The sequence below is a fragment of the Schistocerca americana genome, chromosome 7, assembly GCF_021461395.2.
Source record: "Schistocerca americana isolate TAMUIC-IGC-003095 chromosome 7, iqSchAmer2.1, whole genome shotgun sequence".
NCBI lineage: Eukaryota > Metazoa > Arthropoda > Insecta > Orthoptera > Acrididae > Schistocerca > Schistocerca americana.
Window position 1 is genome coordinate 593,527,066 of NC_060125.1, and position 15,320 is coordinate 593,542,385.

The 15,320-nt window shown below is 45.0% G+C and overlaps 1 non-coding gene across 1 annotated transcript; it reads left to right on the plus strand.

The window, feature by feature from the left end:
- Nucleotides 1-8,107: 8,107 nt before the first annotated feature.
- On the plus strand, nucleotides 8,108-8,181 carry Trnat-ugu. The gene has a single exon. It is a non-coding gene; the product is annotated as a tRNA-Thr (tRNA).
- Nucleotides 8,182-15,320: the final 7,139 nt, after the last annotated feature.

Here is a 15,320-nt window from a genome sequence, read left to right on the forward strand (position 1 = left end):
ACTGTGGTGTCGTGCTGAAGCTGCATGGGCAGCTGTAGGTGTACGCGCCATCCAAGCTCTGTTTGACTCAATGCCCAGGCGTATCAAGGCCGTTATTACGGCCAGAGGTGGTTGTTCTGGGTACTGATTTTTCAGGATCTATGCACCCAAATTGCGTGAAAATGTAATCACAAGTCAGTTCTAGTATAATATATTTGTCCAATGAATACCCATTTATCATCTCCAGTTCTTCTTGGTGCAGCAATTTTATGGCCAGTAGTGTAGTTTTGAACTAATAATTGAAAACAAGTCACTTATTCAACATTGAAAGAACATTAATAAAATCTGAAGACTTGAAAATGTCAGGGTAAATTGAAAGCTTCAAAATTCACTGTCCATGCACTAAGCGTGCCAAAGTCCAGAAGGGATCTGCAAAAGTTATAGTCGTAAGACGACAAGAAAAAGTTGAAGTCCCAAGAGGATGAGCGAAAGTCCCGAAAGGTTGCATGAAATTTTAAGTCTGGCGTCTTGCTGATGAAAAGCAGTGATAAATAGTACTAAGTCCAATTGTATGTCACGTCAGAGAGCATGTTTCTTCGATGTGGAGACCATGAATGTGTAGGTCCATACCTGGCAGTTCCTAGAAGCGAGGTCGGTGTGGACGATGGCACCATCGTGGCAGCGGCTACAGAGCAGATTCTGTTTGTGGGAATGCTTTCTCAATTGCAGTCTGGCTCAGGAAACTCACTCAGAGTGAACTGGTGGAGCACAGCCCAGGTGCTGTCCTAAATACTACCCGAGCACCGGGATACTGCAAGTCCTAGTTTTGGTCATGTGGCTGGCAGAGGTAAGAAAGCCTGTGGGGCCAGTGACCTCTGGCCGCATTTGGGCTGCTGCCTGGTGGCCAGACAGAGCACAGCCATACATTGTCTCTCGTCTTAAAATCATCCCCTGTGACGTCTGTGCCAGCATAACCTGTTGGTTGCTGGCTCAGTAGGCACAAGGCCTGGACACAGCACGTGCTCTATTCGCGATTAGCGCTTGGGAAATATTGTTGACAGTATGAAACTTCCAGGCAGATAAAAACTGTGTGCCGGACCGAGACTCTAACTCGGGTCCCGAGTTCGAGTCTCGGTCCAGCACACAGTTTTAATCTGCCAGAAAGTTTCATATCAGCGCACACTCCGCTGCAGAGTGAAAAATCTCATTCTGGATTGTTGACAGTAACCGACTACATCAGCTCTAATTTCATGGCTTTTCTCGTTGCGATAATTTCATAAGATGTATGTAGAAGGAAATAGTATGTCACCTCACTCTTCCTGCAACTTACTCTCTAAGAATTTCAATAGAAAACCTCACCTCGATGTACAAAGCTTCTATTTTAGCACCTGCCACTGGAATTTGTTGAGCATCTCCATAACGTTCTTGTTATGACTAAATAATCGTGTGATGAAAGGTGTCGCTCTTCATTGGATCTTCTCTATTTCTTCGATTAATCCAACCTGGAAATGATCCCAGGCTGATGAACAACATTCAATAATCGGTAGAATATGCCACTACTTTTATGGATGAGTTACATTTCCTTTAGATTCTTCCAATAAATCACAGGCTCACATCTTCCTTTCCCATATTTTGTTTTGTGTGGTGATTACGCATTAGATCTCACCAGCTGCTTGCTGCTAGATGTTTTACAGCAATCCCTGTGACTTATTGTGAATAGTATAAGCCGGTCGGTGTGGCCGACGGTTCTAGGCGCTTCAGTCTGGAACCGCGCGACCGCTACGGTCGCAGGTTCGAATCCTGCCTCGGGCATGGATGTGTGTGATGTCCTTAGGTTAGTTAGGTTTAAGTAGTTCTAAGTTCTAGGGGACTAATGACCTCAGATGTTGAGTCCCATAGTGCTCAGAGCCATTTGAACCATTCAATAGTATAATCGAACTATAGTGGATTTTTCCAGAATGAGATTTTCACTCTGCAGCGGAGTGTGCGCTGATATGAATCTTCCTGGTAGATTAAAACTGTGTGCCCGACCGAGACTCGAACTCGGGACCTTCGCATTTCGCGGGCAAGTGCTCTACCATCTGAGCTACCGAAGCACGACTCACGCCCGGTCGTCACAGCTTTACTTCTGCCAGTATCTCGTCTCCTACCTCCCAAACTTTACAGAAGCTCTCCTGCGAACCTTGTAGAACTACCACTCCTGAAAGAAAGGATATTGCGGAACATGGCTTAGCCATGTTCTGCAAGGTTCGCAGGAGAGCTTCTGTAAAGTTTGGAAGGTAGGAGACGAGTACTGGGAGAAGTAAAGCGGTGAGGACATGGCGTGAGTCGTGCTTCGGTAGTTCAGACGGTAGAGCACTTGCCAGGCAAAGGTCCCGAGTTCGAGTCTCGGTCCGGCACACAGTATTAATCTGCCAGGAAGTTTTTACAGTGGATTTCATTCATAATACCTTACATTTGTCTATGTCCTGGGTCAACTGGCAGTCCCTGCACCAGTCATCCATCCTCTGCAGATCGTTGCTCAGAAGGTCTTTTATGTATACTGTCAACAGATATGATCCTACCACACATTCTTTGTGGTGTTCCTGATATTACCTTTACATCCATCAAATTTTTTTATGATAAGATAGAGTGTTGAGTTCTGTCTGCAAGGAAGTACTGAACCTAATGACAGATCTGTCCCATATTCGGTGAGCTCGTATTTTGTTCGCTAAATGAGTGTGGAACTCTATAAGACTCCTTTCTAAAGCCAAAGAATACTACATCAACATGGGCACTGGCGTTCTAGATCTCGTGGCCGAAGAGAGTAGCTGAGTTTCTTAAGGGTTCTGTTGGTGGATCAATGCCGATTTCGACAGATCTCCAAAAATATAATATGTGAGTATAAAACATAGTCCATAATAGGCTTTTACACGATACAGTCACATTAATGTGACCAACGCCCATATTCGACGTCAACAACCAATAACCACTCACAGACGGCAAGTGGTAGCACTAGCAGTGGACAGTACACGAAGCCTGTCGAGGGGATGCAGAAAGCAGTGCAGCTGTTGTAATGAAGAAACGGAGCGATTTATCTGACGTCCAAAAGAGCATGATCATCGACTTTTGGATCCAGGGTGGAAGCGTTTCGGAAACAGCTAAGTTTGTAATCTGTTCGCGTTCGGCAGTGGTTAAAGTATACCGGACATGGCAGAATGGTGCTATCCAAAACCGGAGATGAGGCAACTGTGGTCCATCACGAGACATTGATGACAGGGGTGAACGACGGCTGAAGACATGTACGGGTGAACAGACATGCAACTGGTAAGTAACTGACTACCCAGATGAGCCAAGGGGCTACCAACAGGGTCTCTTCAACGCCCATACTGCGAACTTTGTTGCTTACGGGACTGGTTCATGCACTCATTCTGGCTGCCGTTATGCCGTTAGTCGACGAAGGCTGGAATCTGCTCGGAAGTACCGCAACTGGGTGTTCACTGGTGGCCTCACGTGACCATTTCAAATGATTCACGTTTTATGTTCCATTTGGCAGATGGCTGTTCCCGTATATGACGTTAAACTTCTGAAAGAAAACACCGTGCAACAATCGTCGGGATGGTCCAGGCCGGAGAAGGGAGCGTTACGGTCTGGGGGGTGTCCTCGTGGCACTCTCTGACTGATCTCGTAATTCTGCAAGGTACAATTGGTCAACACAAGAATGCATCTATCGTGCCCACCCCCACATGTACTTTGCTTTTCCTCAGCACCGTGACATCTATCAGCAGCACAATTCAATGTGTCACACAGCTCGTTCGAAGAACACCACTATGAGTTTATCGTGCTCTATAACTAAATAAAATTGTAAAAAGTACTAGTACATTACTTCTTAAATATTTTGCGTGATGGAGACTATATGTATTTTATTTAGTTACATCAATTTCCTGTGGAAACCTAAAACTGTTTTACGTATAAATATGATCTCTGGATATAGAGTAAAAAATATTTCGCAAGTCTCTCCCTATAGCTTACCCTTATTTTTGTCAGAATTTCGAACATCTTGCACCATTTTACATTGTCCAACGTTCTTTCCAGGTCGATTTACCCTCAGTCCATATTATGTACTCAACAGACATTCCATCGAGCAGATCCTGTAATTCTTCTTCCGTTTCACTCAGGATAGCAGCTTCTTCGGGGAATCTTATCATTGATATTTCAACTCGAATTTTAATCCCACTCTTGAACCTTTCTTTTATTTCCCATCATTGCTTCTTTGATGATCTGTTAGAGAATGATCAATATGGATTTAGGAAAGGTGGAGGCGCTAGAGACACAGTTCTGACGTTGCGGTTGATAATAGAAGGTGAAGACTGAAGAAAAATTTGAATAGACGTTATCTTTCAGATAATATACAATATTTACAAGAGTCAAGACTCAAAGCAATGAGAAGTAGCAGAGTCGAGAACAGCGAAAAACTTAACATCAGAATTTCGGATCACGAACCAGATTAGCATTGGTAAAAACTGCATACCTGGCCAAGAGAAGTCTACTAGGATATGTGGGAGAACCGGAATAGAAGAGAATCCAAGCATTTGAGACGTGGTGCTACAGACAAATTTTGAAAATTAGGTGGGCTGGTGATATAAGGAATGAGAAGATTCTCCATAGAATCAACAGTGAAAGGGACGTGTGGAGAACACTGACAAGAAGAAGGGACAGGATGATAGGACATCTGTTAAGACACCAGGAAATAACTTCCGTGGTATTAGACAGAGCTGTTAGAGAGTAAACACTGTAGACGAAGACAGAGATTGGAACACATCCAGCAAATAACTGAGAACGTAGGGTGCAAGAGCTACTCTGAGATGAGGAGGTTGGCACAGGAGAGGAATTCGTGGCGAGTCGCAGACCACACTACTGGCCATTAAAATTGTTACACCAAGAAGAAATGCAGATAATAAACGAGTATTCATTGGACAAATGTATTATACTAGAACTGACATGTGATTACATTTTCACGCAATTTGGGTACATGGAATCTGAGAAATCAGTACCCAGAACAACCACCTCTGGCCGTAATAACGGCCTTGATACATCTGGGCATTGAGTCAAACAGAGCTTGGATGGCGTGTACAGGTACAGCTGCCCATCCAGCTTCAACACGATACCACAGTTCATCGAGAGTAGTGACTGGCGTATTGTGACGAGTCAGTTGCTCGGCCACCTTTGACCAGACGTTTTCCAATTGGTGAGAGATCTGGAGAATGTGCTGGCCAGGACAGCAGTCGAAAGTTTTCTGTATCCAGAAAGGCCTGTACAGAACCTGCAACATGCGGTCGTGCATTATCCTGCAGAAATGTAGGGTTTCGCAGGGATCGAATGAAGGGTAGAGCCACGGGTCGTAACACGTCTGACATGTAACGTCCACTGTTCAATGTGCCTTCAATGCGAACAATAGGTGACAGCGACGTGTAACCAATCGCACCCCATACGATCACGCCGGGTGATACTCCAATATGGCGATGACTAATTCACGCTTCCAACGTGCATTCACCGCGCTGTCGCCAAACATGGATGCGACCATCATGATTCTGCAAACAGAACCTGGATTCATCCGAAAAATTGCGTTTTACCATTCGTGCACCCAGGTTCGTCGTTGAGTACACCATCATAGGCGGTCCTGTCTGTGATGCAGCGTCAAGGGTAACCGCAGCCATGAGGATAAGATGCCTATCATCTCGACTGCTAGTGATACGAGGCCGTTGGGATCCAGCACGGCGTTCCGTATTACCCTCCTGAACCCACCAATTCCATATTCTGCTAATAGTCATTGGATCTCGACCAACGCGGGCAGCAATGTCGCGATACGATAAACCGCATTAGCGATAGGCTACAATCCGACCTTTATCAAAGTCGGAAACGTGATGGTACGCATTTATCCTCCTTACATGAGGCATCACAACAATGTTTCACCAGGCAATGCCGGTCAACTGCTGTTTGTGTGTGAGAAATCGGTTGGAAACTTTCCTCGTGTCAGTACGTTGCAGGTGTCGCCACGGGCGCCAACCTTGTGAGAATGCTCTGAAAAGCTAATCATTTGCATATCACAGCATCTTCTTCCTGTCGGTTAAATTTCGCGTCTGTAGCACGTAATCTTCGTGGTGTAGCAATTTTAATGGCCAGTAGTGTATTAACAGAAAAAAGTGTCAAACGGCAAAGTTGTCCTACATTGAACGACAACTTCCTTTAATGACAAACTGCCGAAAAGAACAAAAGGAACCAGAAAAGGTAGTCGGATGTCAAGATGTTCAAATGCTTGTGAATTCCTAAGAGACCAAACTGCTGAGACTTACGTAGAACTAAAACTAACTTATGGTAAGAACAACACACACACACACACCCATGCCGGAGGGAGGACTCGAAACTCCGGCGGGAGGGGCCGCGCAATCCGTGACAAGGCGGCTACTCCGAGCGGCAATGTCAACATGAAATTCTTTGTGACAGATAGAACTGCCACCAATGTGTTTTAGTGTTGTTCGTGTCTTATAATGTCACCTGGCTGTTAAGGTATATAAGGGACGTAAGCAGCGTCATATTTTGAGTGGTCACTGCGAAGGATGCGGAGATGGCGCGTATCGTATGAGACAGTGTTATGAGCGCCTGGCAGAGTTTAAAAGTGACATTATTGTGAGGTCTTCGCTTGACCCACTCGTCGAATAGTCCAATATCCACATTTGTGCGCATTTGGATTTATCAGTTGCCTGATGATGGAGTGCAAGGTAATGTGACGGATGGTATTTTCGTCTTCGCCGGCCGGAGTGGCCGTGCGGTTCTGGGCGCTACAGTCTGGAACCGAGCGACCGCTACGGTCGCAGGTTCGAATCCTGCCTCGGGCATGGATGTGTGTGATGTCCTTAGGTTAGTTAGGTTTAATTAGTTCTAAGTTCTAGGCGACTGATGACCTCAGAAGTTAAGTCGCATAGCGCTCAGAGAGATTTGAACCATTTTTATTCTCGTCTTCAAGGTACTGGTCGACCACCTGTGATCACTGCAAAGGAGGATCGTTGTACTGTATCTCCTTTACATCTGCGCCTGCTATCCGAGAACGAGTGCAGCCCACACAAACCAGGTTGACCCTTGGCGCGGTGGGTGATGGGAGCGACTGTAAAGGTATTTTCCATTTACAGTCACTCCCATCACCCACCGCGCCAAGGGTCAATTTGGTTTTCACGGATAGTAAAGGACAACCAGCAACACTCTGTGTCATTCCAAACCAGTGGTCAGAGAAAAGCAGCAGCCACACTAGGGAATTACCGTCCCACGCGTAAGCTGCTGTGAGCACTACAGCACAAACGGCCGCATCTGGAATCGTGCCATGATCGGAAGCACGGACTGCCGAAGGTAGGCGACGCATCGTGTTTAGCGATGAATCGCGGTTCTGAACTACCCCGGATGACCATTGTCAGCGAGGATCGCGCTTACACGGGGAGAGGTCTCATTCTTGCAGTGCTTTGGAGAGGGACAGCGATGTTACACTTGGCGTCAAGGTGTGGAGAGCCATCCGCTATGACTTCAGGTCATGGCTGGTGGTGACTAAAGGAACTCTGACGGCACAACGATACATCAGCGATCCTGTGTTCTTATATGTTCTCTCTCATCGACAATATTGTGGTGGCGTTTTTAAACAGGACAATGTTTGTCCACACATGGGACTAGACTGTGTGAATTGTCTGCGTGATGAGGCACTGGCGTGGCCAACAAGGTTCCAATATCTATCCCCGACAGAACGAGTGTGGGGCTAGCTCATATACCTGTTATGTCCCAGTGTAACGAGCCAGGATGTCAAGGAACACTTAACAATTGCGAGCCAGCTTGCCTCAGGAGAGGAGACACCGACTTTTGGCACCCTTCCCAGCGGAGTCATTGCGTGCATCCAGGCCAGGAGTACAGCGTTATATTGATAAGTGGGCTCACGCCCCAAGTTGTTGGTAAATTTGACTCGATTTTAACAAAGCGCGCGCGAGTAATGAGTGGGTGGGCAAACGTCTATAAGGTACAATACATATGTAGAATTGTGGACAGTTGGGAATGTGTGTCTCACGGGAAGCGTGCAAGGAATAAGCCCCGGCAGTCGCGCTATTCATCTGTGTCCTCGGTGGCTCAGATGGATAGAGCGTCTGCCATGTAAGCAGGAGATCCCGGGTTCGAGTCCCGGTCGGGGCAAACATTTTCAGCTGTCCACATCGAGGTATAACAACAACACCTGTCGGAAGCTGAGGTTGTCAGTCATCATTTACATTTACATAGGTACTTTCTGCGGGAAAATGTGCAAGAGGTAACAATGAATAGGACGTGCTATTACACGAAGCATTGAGAATGGGTCAGTTGCATACCTGTCTTTTGGAGAAATTATCAATAACTTTTGCCACGAACCAAAGGATTTCCCCACTGTGAAATTATGTTACACAATAAATGGAGAAAGTAGACTTTCAAGTGATTAGAGGAATGTTCTTGCAAAAAAAGAAGATGTTAGCTAAGGAAAGGGCGAATACGATAGACGGTGAGGAAAGAAGTGGGCATCATGAAGAAGTAAGCCTGTCAGCCTTGGAGTAGTAGACCTTGCTTCGATAAAGACCAAAGATAAGTGCTTGCAAATAAACACTGAGCGTGGCATTGACTATAAGTTGACGTATGCCGAACCGGAGAAAGAGCTTGCACTCATAAACATAACACACATGAAGCGCTACATACAGAGGGTTAGTTAGCCTTGTATGGAAGTGAAACGTGGACGATAAATAGTTTAGACAAGAAGAGAATAGAAGCTTTCCAAATGTGCTGTTACACAAGAATGCTGAAGATTAGATGGGTAAATCACATAACTAATGAGGAGGTATTGAATAGAACTGGAGAGAAGAGGAGTTTGTGGCACAACTTGACTACAAGAAGGGATCGGTTGGTAGGACATATTCTGAGACATGAGGGGATCACCAATTTAGTATTGGAGGTAAGCGTGGAGGGTAAAAATCGTAGAGGGAGACCAAGAGATGAATACACTAAACAGATTCAGAAGGATGTAGGTTGCAGTAGGTACTGGGAGATGAAGAAGCTTGCACAGGATAGAGTAGCATGAAGAGCTGCATCAAACCAGTTTCTGGACTGAAGACCACAACAACGGTTTGGATTCCTAGAGACTCTGCCATTCTTTGTCATATACATTCTTAGCTAGGATGGGATTCTCGCGTAGGCTGTGGATATAGTTATTTTTCTTAATCTGCAACATTTTTACCTTTCCTATCTTATGTAGGATCTCGGGGTTATTTTGGGGGGGGGGGGGGGTGAGATATAACTGGAATATTATTATCGCAAATTTTCTATTATTTTGTGAATTTATGCATGTACAGTATTATGTACAAAGAGGACGTTAATTTCCATAATGCTGGGATGTGGCTTGTTGTGGTAGCCGTGAAACCCATAACTGGGTAGGTAACTGTGGAAGAGGGCATAAGAGCTAATTGGACGTAAACCGTATTTATTTCACGTATCGCAGAAGCAATAGTAATCTTTATTAAAATGTTAATGTTCGACATGAAATGAGAGGTCGTTTGGCTAGGGTCTTCCGTCGTGTAGACCGGTCGCCTGGTGCAAGTCGTTTTAGTTGACGCCGCTTCGGCGACTTGCGCGTCGATGAGGATGATATGACGATGAAGACATCACAACACCCAGTCCCCGTCTCCTATCCATACGGTAATCGAACCCGGCCCTTCGCATGGCATTCTGCTGCGCTGACCACTCGGCTATGAAGGCGGAATATGTTTAAGATAAATAAGAGCTACTCATAGTTTGGCCACCATATAACGAACCCTATGTTGTTGTTAGGTAGGCTGTTGCTGGTTGCAAGTGCAGTGTTTTATCTTTTATCAGCACTTATTCGCAAGCTGTTAGCTTTGGTTTGTAACACAACTACGTTTACTACTTAAAGGCTGACTGGCTTGGCCTCTTCACCATGCCTCCTTCCTCACCAGCTACCTTATCTCATGTGCCCTTTGCATTTAAGATGTTAATGAAGTGGTGGTTTCTGTTTATGCTGTGCAATGACACTCACCGATATGTTATTTCTGATGAAGTAATATTTAATTTAAGGACTCAATGAAGCACTGTACATGAGTTGAATGCTTGAGAAAGCACTGTTAGGAGGTCATGGCTTTTGTTACTTTGATGATTCAAGGAGAGACAACAAATTTCAATTATTTATTACAGACAAACTCTGAAAGATAGAAACACATTGCGCATGTCACTGGATAGAGAAATGTTCAGAGCTTTGACACAGCAGCGCTGCTGTCTGTTTGTAGCAACAGGAAGACTATACCACAAGAAAAATGATTCTGTGTGCTGGAATTTGCGCGAAGTCAGTCTATTGTGCTGCGTGCATTCCGACGTCCATTGAGCAAGAAACCGCGTCTGCACAGGCAAATTTATGGATGACATATAAAATTGCTGAAATGTTGTTGCAACTGCGAAGGGAAGAGCACTGGTCAGCCACGCACATCTGATGAAAATGTCGAGCGTATACAAGATGCGTTCACACGGAGCCCTCGGAAGTCCACAAGACGGGTATACCAGTAACTTCACCTTATTCAGACAACAACAACAACGGTGTGATGTGCTCTGAAACGAGCCCTGCGTGCGAAGCTTTACAAGTTGCAGTTACTGCACCAACTGCGCCCCGGAGACTACAGCAAAATTTACTTATTTTGCATTTCATTTCTCTAGCATACAACGACACATTTTCCGAACGACTCATCTTTTCCGACGAATTGATGTTTCACCTATCGGGTAAAGTTAACTTCCATAATGTAAAAATTTGCGGGTCACAAAATCCTTGGGTCGTCGTATAGCTTGAAAGAGACTCAGCGAAACCGAATGTGTTTTGTGCCGTTTCTATTCGCAAAGTTTATGGATACTTGTTTTTTTTTTTTTTTTTTTGCGTAGGAAACAGACAGGAATGTCATACCTGGACATGCTGCAAAATTGGTTGCTTTCTCAACTTCACAAAGATGCCAATGATTTCATTTATACGAATGACGCCATCACACCCCTCCCCTCACTTTCACCTTGAGGTGCAGCGTTATCTTAACAACAACATCCCACAACATTGGATTGGAAGAGGTGGACAACAAGATCTTGCTCACTGCTTTTGGTCTCCCAGGTCCCCAGACCCAACACCATGGAATTTATTTTTTTCTGTGGGGGTAGATTAAGAGACAAAGTCTTTGTCCGATCTATGGTAGCACTCTTCAACAGCTGGGAAGTTTTTGAAGCTGTCGATTCAATGAACAGGGACATGTGGCTTCGTCTGTGGACTGAAATGGACCACCGATTCGATGTTTCTCGAGCAACGAGTGGTGCTCCCACTGAGTGTATGGCGTAGTGTCTGTGCAAACATAAATCTTTGAACCTTTCTCTTTAATGTGACATACACAACGTGTTTCTATCTTTCGCATTTTCTCTGTAATAAACAAGAAATCCGTTCTTCCTTTTTGAATGACCCTGTATTTGTGTGGACAGGACGTAATCTAGCAGCAACGAAGTGACACAGCGGGAAGGGAGTTCAAAGTGCTATGTTATTGTAGGATAAGCACTTGCAAAGTCAGGACTTAAGCATATGCAGTATTTTATGGTCGTGATAGTGGAAGATATGTAACAGAACGTTGTTAAAAAAGTAACAAAAACTCGGGCTAACTTCTTGGTTTCACTTACCAGGTGGCCCTGAATTAAACTGGACATATTTCTCTTTCTACATCTACATCTACATGAATACCCTATAAACCACTTTGCATGGCAGAGAATATTTCACGTCGTACAGTTATTAGGACTTTTTTTCCTGTTCCACTCCCGTAAGGAACAAGGGAAGAATTATTCCTTAAACGCCTCTGAGCGTCCTGCACTTAACTCTATACCTGACTTCGCGATACCTTTCGGAGCGATAAGTGCAAAGGAAATGACTATGTCCAGTCGTAAGGAAGGTATGGATTTGACGTGAAATACTGCGATAACAAAGGGAAAAATATGTCAAGTCTTTGTAATGGTACAGATATTTCTATTTCCAGGACCACAGCCATCAGCGGGGTGTATTTCCGATACTTTGAGACCGTGATCATATTATTTAATTGTAAGTACAGTGATTAAATGTATATGTAGCCAGTTTCCTAGGACAATTCTGTATCGGATTGCATGGCGGTGGCCTGCGGCGTGAATGATTCACGTTTCCTGCTAATGGCAGGAACCGTGTGAATGGAGAGGCCTGTTGGGATGCCGGAATGTAGCTGACTTAACTGTGTCGTCCTCCAGATGGCTGAATCGCGAACTAATACTCAGTGTGTTGGACAGTCTTCGTGATCGCGTGGAAATTTGAGACGATCCAGTATGGATGTTTGTTTGCTCTGGACCATTATTCACTCCCATGTAAATTGTCTGGTTGACTGCTTCTGCACATTTCCCGTCTTTATTTGGTTGAGAGAACATCGATTGTGGTGTGCGCATCTAGCAGGTGAAAGATGGGTTGGAGAATTTCTTCCATTCTTTTCGCGTTATCACATAAACGCCTTCACAGACAGGATAAGTTTCTAGTTACTCAGTTATTTACAGCACGCTCCACCTCACTAAAGTTTCGGGTTTCTAGAGATATAATTTCCAGCCTACATGTTCTGAATTATACTACGTGAGTGATACTGCTATGCAAGCAATATTGCTAAGTGCTTGATATCGAGAAATATTGCGTAAATGGTATAATAATCCCAGAGTCTGCTGAGGGGTGTAGAAAGCAAGCAAGCAAGCAGCAGAAACAGTAAAGCCTTTGTGCCAAGGACAAACAAGCCCGACTTTGTACAACAGTTCTGAGAGCCGGCCGCGGTGGTCTCGTGGTTCTAGGCGCGCAGTCCGGAACCACGCGATTGCTACGGTCGCAGGTTCAAATCCTGCCTCGGGCATGGATGTGTGTGATGTCGTTAGGTTAGTTAGGTTTAAGTAGTTCTAAGTTCCAGGGGACTGATGACCACAGCTGTTAAGTCCCATAGTGCTCAGAGCCATTTGAACCATTTAGAACAGTTCTGAGAGTGTCTTTGGTCCGCTGTGGGCGCCTTGGTCACTCGTCAGCAGCGGATGACTTGTGACCATCAGCTGCGATGGATGACTGCCTGACCTTGTGGGAAATATATAGTTCTCCGAGGAGTATACCTGTGGTGCATGTGCTTATGCTGTCTGTCATCACGGTAAATGTTCGAGTGTCTGGCGGTCAATGGATATATGTATGATGCAAAAGGGGCGATTTTGTATGGCGCAGGATACTGTAACATGCCCGGGGGTACAAGAGGGTGTGGTGGTACCTTTAAACTGGTCGTCGTTTCGTGACCATGCGCCCTGTCCACGCCACGTACCTGATAATCCCGCGGCGGTCGTACTGTTCTGCTCCACACTGTTGCTGGCTTGCCTGAAATTATCTATCGAAATATGCAAGCGAGTCAGGGGAGCCCCTCATCGTCATAACACAACACTGTTCTACGTCTGGTGTGAACAACTATATTCTGAGACGATTAAAGGAAATCTCAGGTTGCACTGTTTACATTCTAATTCATAACTGTTTATCTGTTCACTGTGGAGACCGAACATGGCGCGGATGATTGATACTGTACGGTACGACACGCAACAAGAAAGTACACGAATATGTTATCAGCAGCACAGCTCATATTTAAATTACTTCTTGACGCACTTTCCTCTGAATCATTTCCTTATTTTATCACTTTACTGTAATAGAACTTGTAGCAACACTTCAACTTCCATACTAACAATGTCTCTCACATGCAGAGCTACACACTACACAACATAACAGTTCCGTGTCCCGTGCTCGACTCTACAGGCGTGGCCGCCCGCAAAGATACTCCACAACCAAGCTAGCGATATGACAGTACGCTTACAATACGAATTGTATGTTTACTACATCGACAAGGTACGCGATGATATATTGCTGGGTTGGAGATCGGTTTCACATTCTAGTATTCAAGCTTCCATCCTCAGTGGAAGAGCAGTGTAATTGAGGAAGAGTCTTTCCATATTTGACGATCTGTAGGCCAATTTTGTAGGGTATAACTGTCAGTGCAATATGGCAATCTGTACGAAATAGTTTTGCCACTGAAAGTCTCGTCTGCAGAAAGAGAAAGATTGACAGTGCTTCCACACCGGTGGCATCAGTAATTTGGTAGGTAAAATCAGTAAGAGCCAATCATAATGCTCCATTCATTCATAAGACATCCTTTGTGTCGGGACATAGGAGCCTCTACATAGTGGTGAGTACGTTTGTGTTTTGGAGATGTTTGTTGAAAGCTGAGCTTAATCATTTTCAGGAAGGGTAACATGTGATGGATGGGGTGCTGCATGAGGACCATCAGGAGGGATGCATTCGGCGTTATTCTTGGCTATTTTCGTAAACAGGTTCTGCTAGGACAATAATTTCCATGCAGACAAGCTGAGACATCACAAAAGCTCATACAAAAGCAACCGTTAACTATTTCTGCAACACATTACAATTTCTGAGAGGTAGATTTGGCTGTTACTTACATAGACCTGTGACATCAATATAACATCGAGAACCTTTCAGGTGTGCCTGCGACGGTGAGTCACTACGTGAATGCTTCACGGCAATGCATCACCCATCCTGGGCAGGTATGCGTGGTGGCTGAGTAAACACGTACGTGATGGAGGCGTCTCGCATGTCCCATTAGGATCACTAGGGAGAATGCAACCTGTGCTATTCAAGGAAGCATTGCAATAGATTTCTATAGTGCATTCAGAGGTGTGTTGGCTGTTGTTTACATAGACCTGCGACATCAGTATAACATTGAGAACCTTTTAGCTCTATCTGCGAGGGTGAGCCGCTATGCAAACATCTCTCTTGGCACTGGACCATCAGGTACGCCTTGGCCACAGTGATTAGGTGCGCATACAGAGGGTGGCTTGGCTCTTATTTACATAGAACTGTGACGTCAGTATAATACTCGTAGAATTTTAACTGTATACCTGAAAACAGACACGACTTTCACCTGCTGGCTGTAATTGGCAGCAGTGTGAGAGTGATGGTTCGCACCTCGGCATTCGTCTCTATTGTGCTGCCCACATCCGGTTGGCGTCGGCGTGTGCGTGTGTTGAAGCCTTTGTAGGGAGCAGTGGTCGAATTTCTAAATGGTAGTTCAAAAACGATTTTACATGCGATGAGTGTTTTGCACTGCACTATTTTCGGCTGTTTATGCTTTGAGAGCTTGTTGGCAGAGCGTTATACAGCATTATTTTGCCAATTTTATGCGTAGTGAACG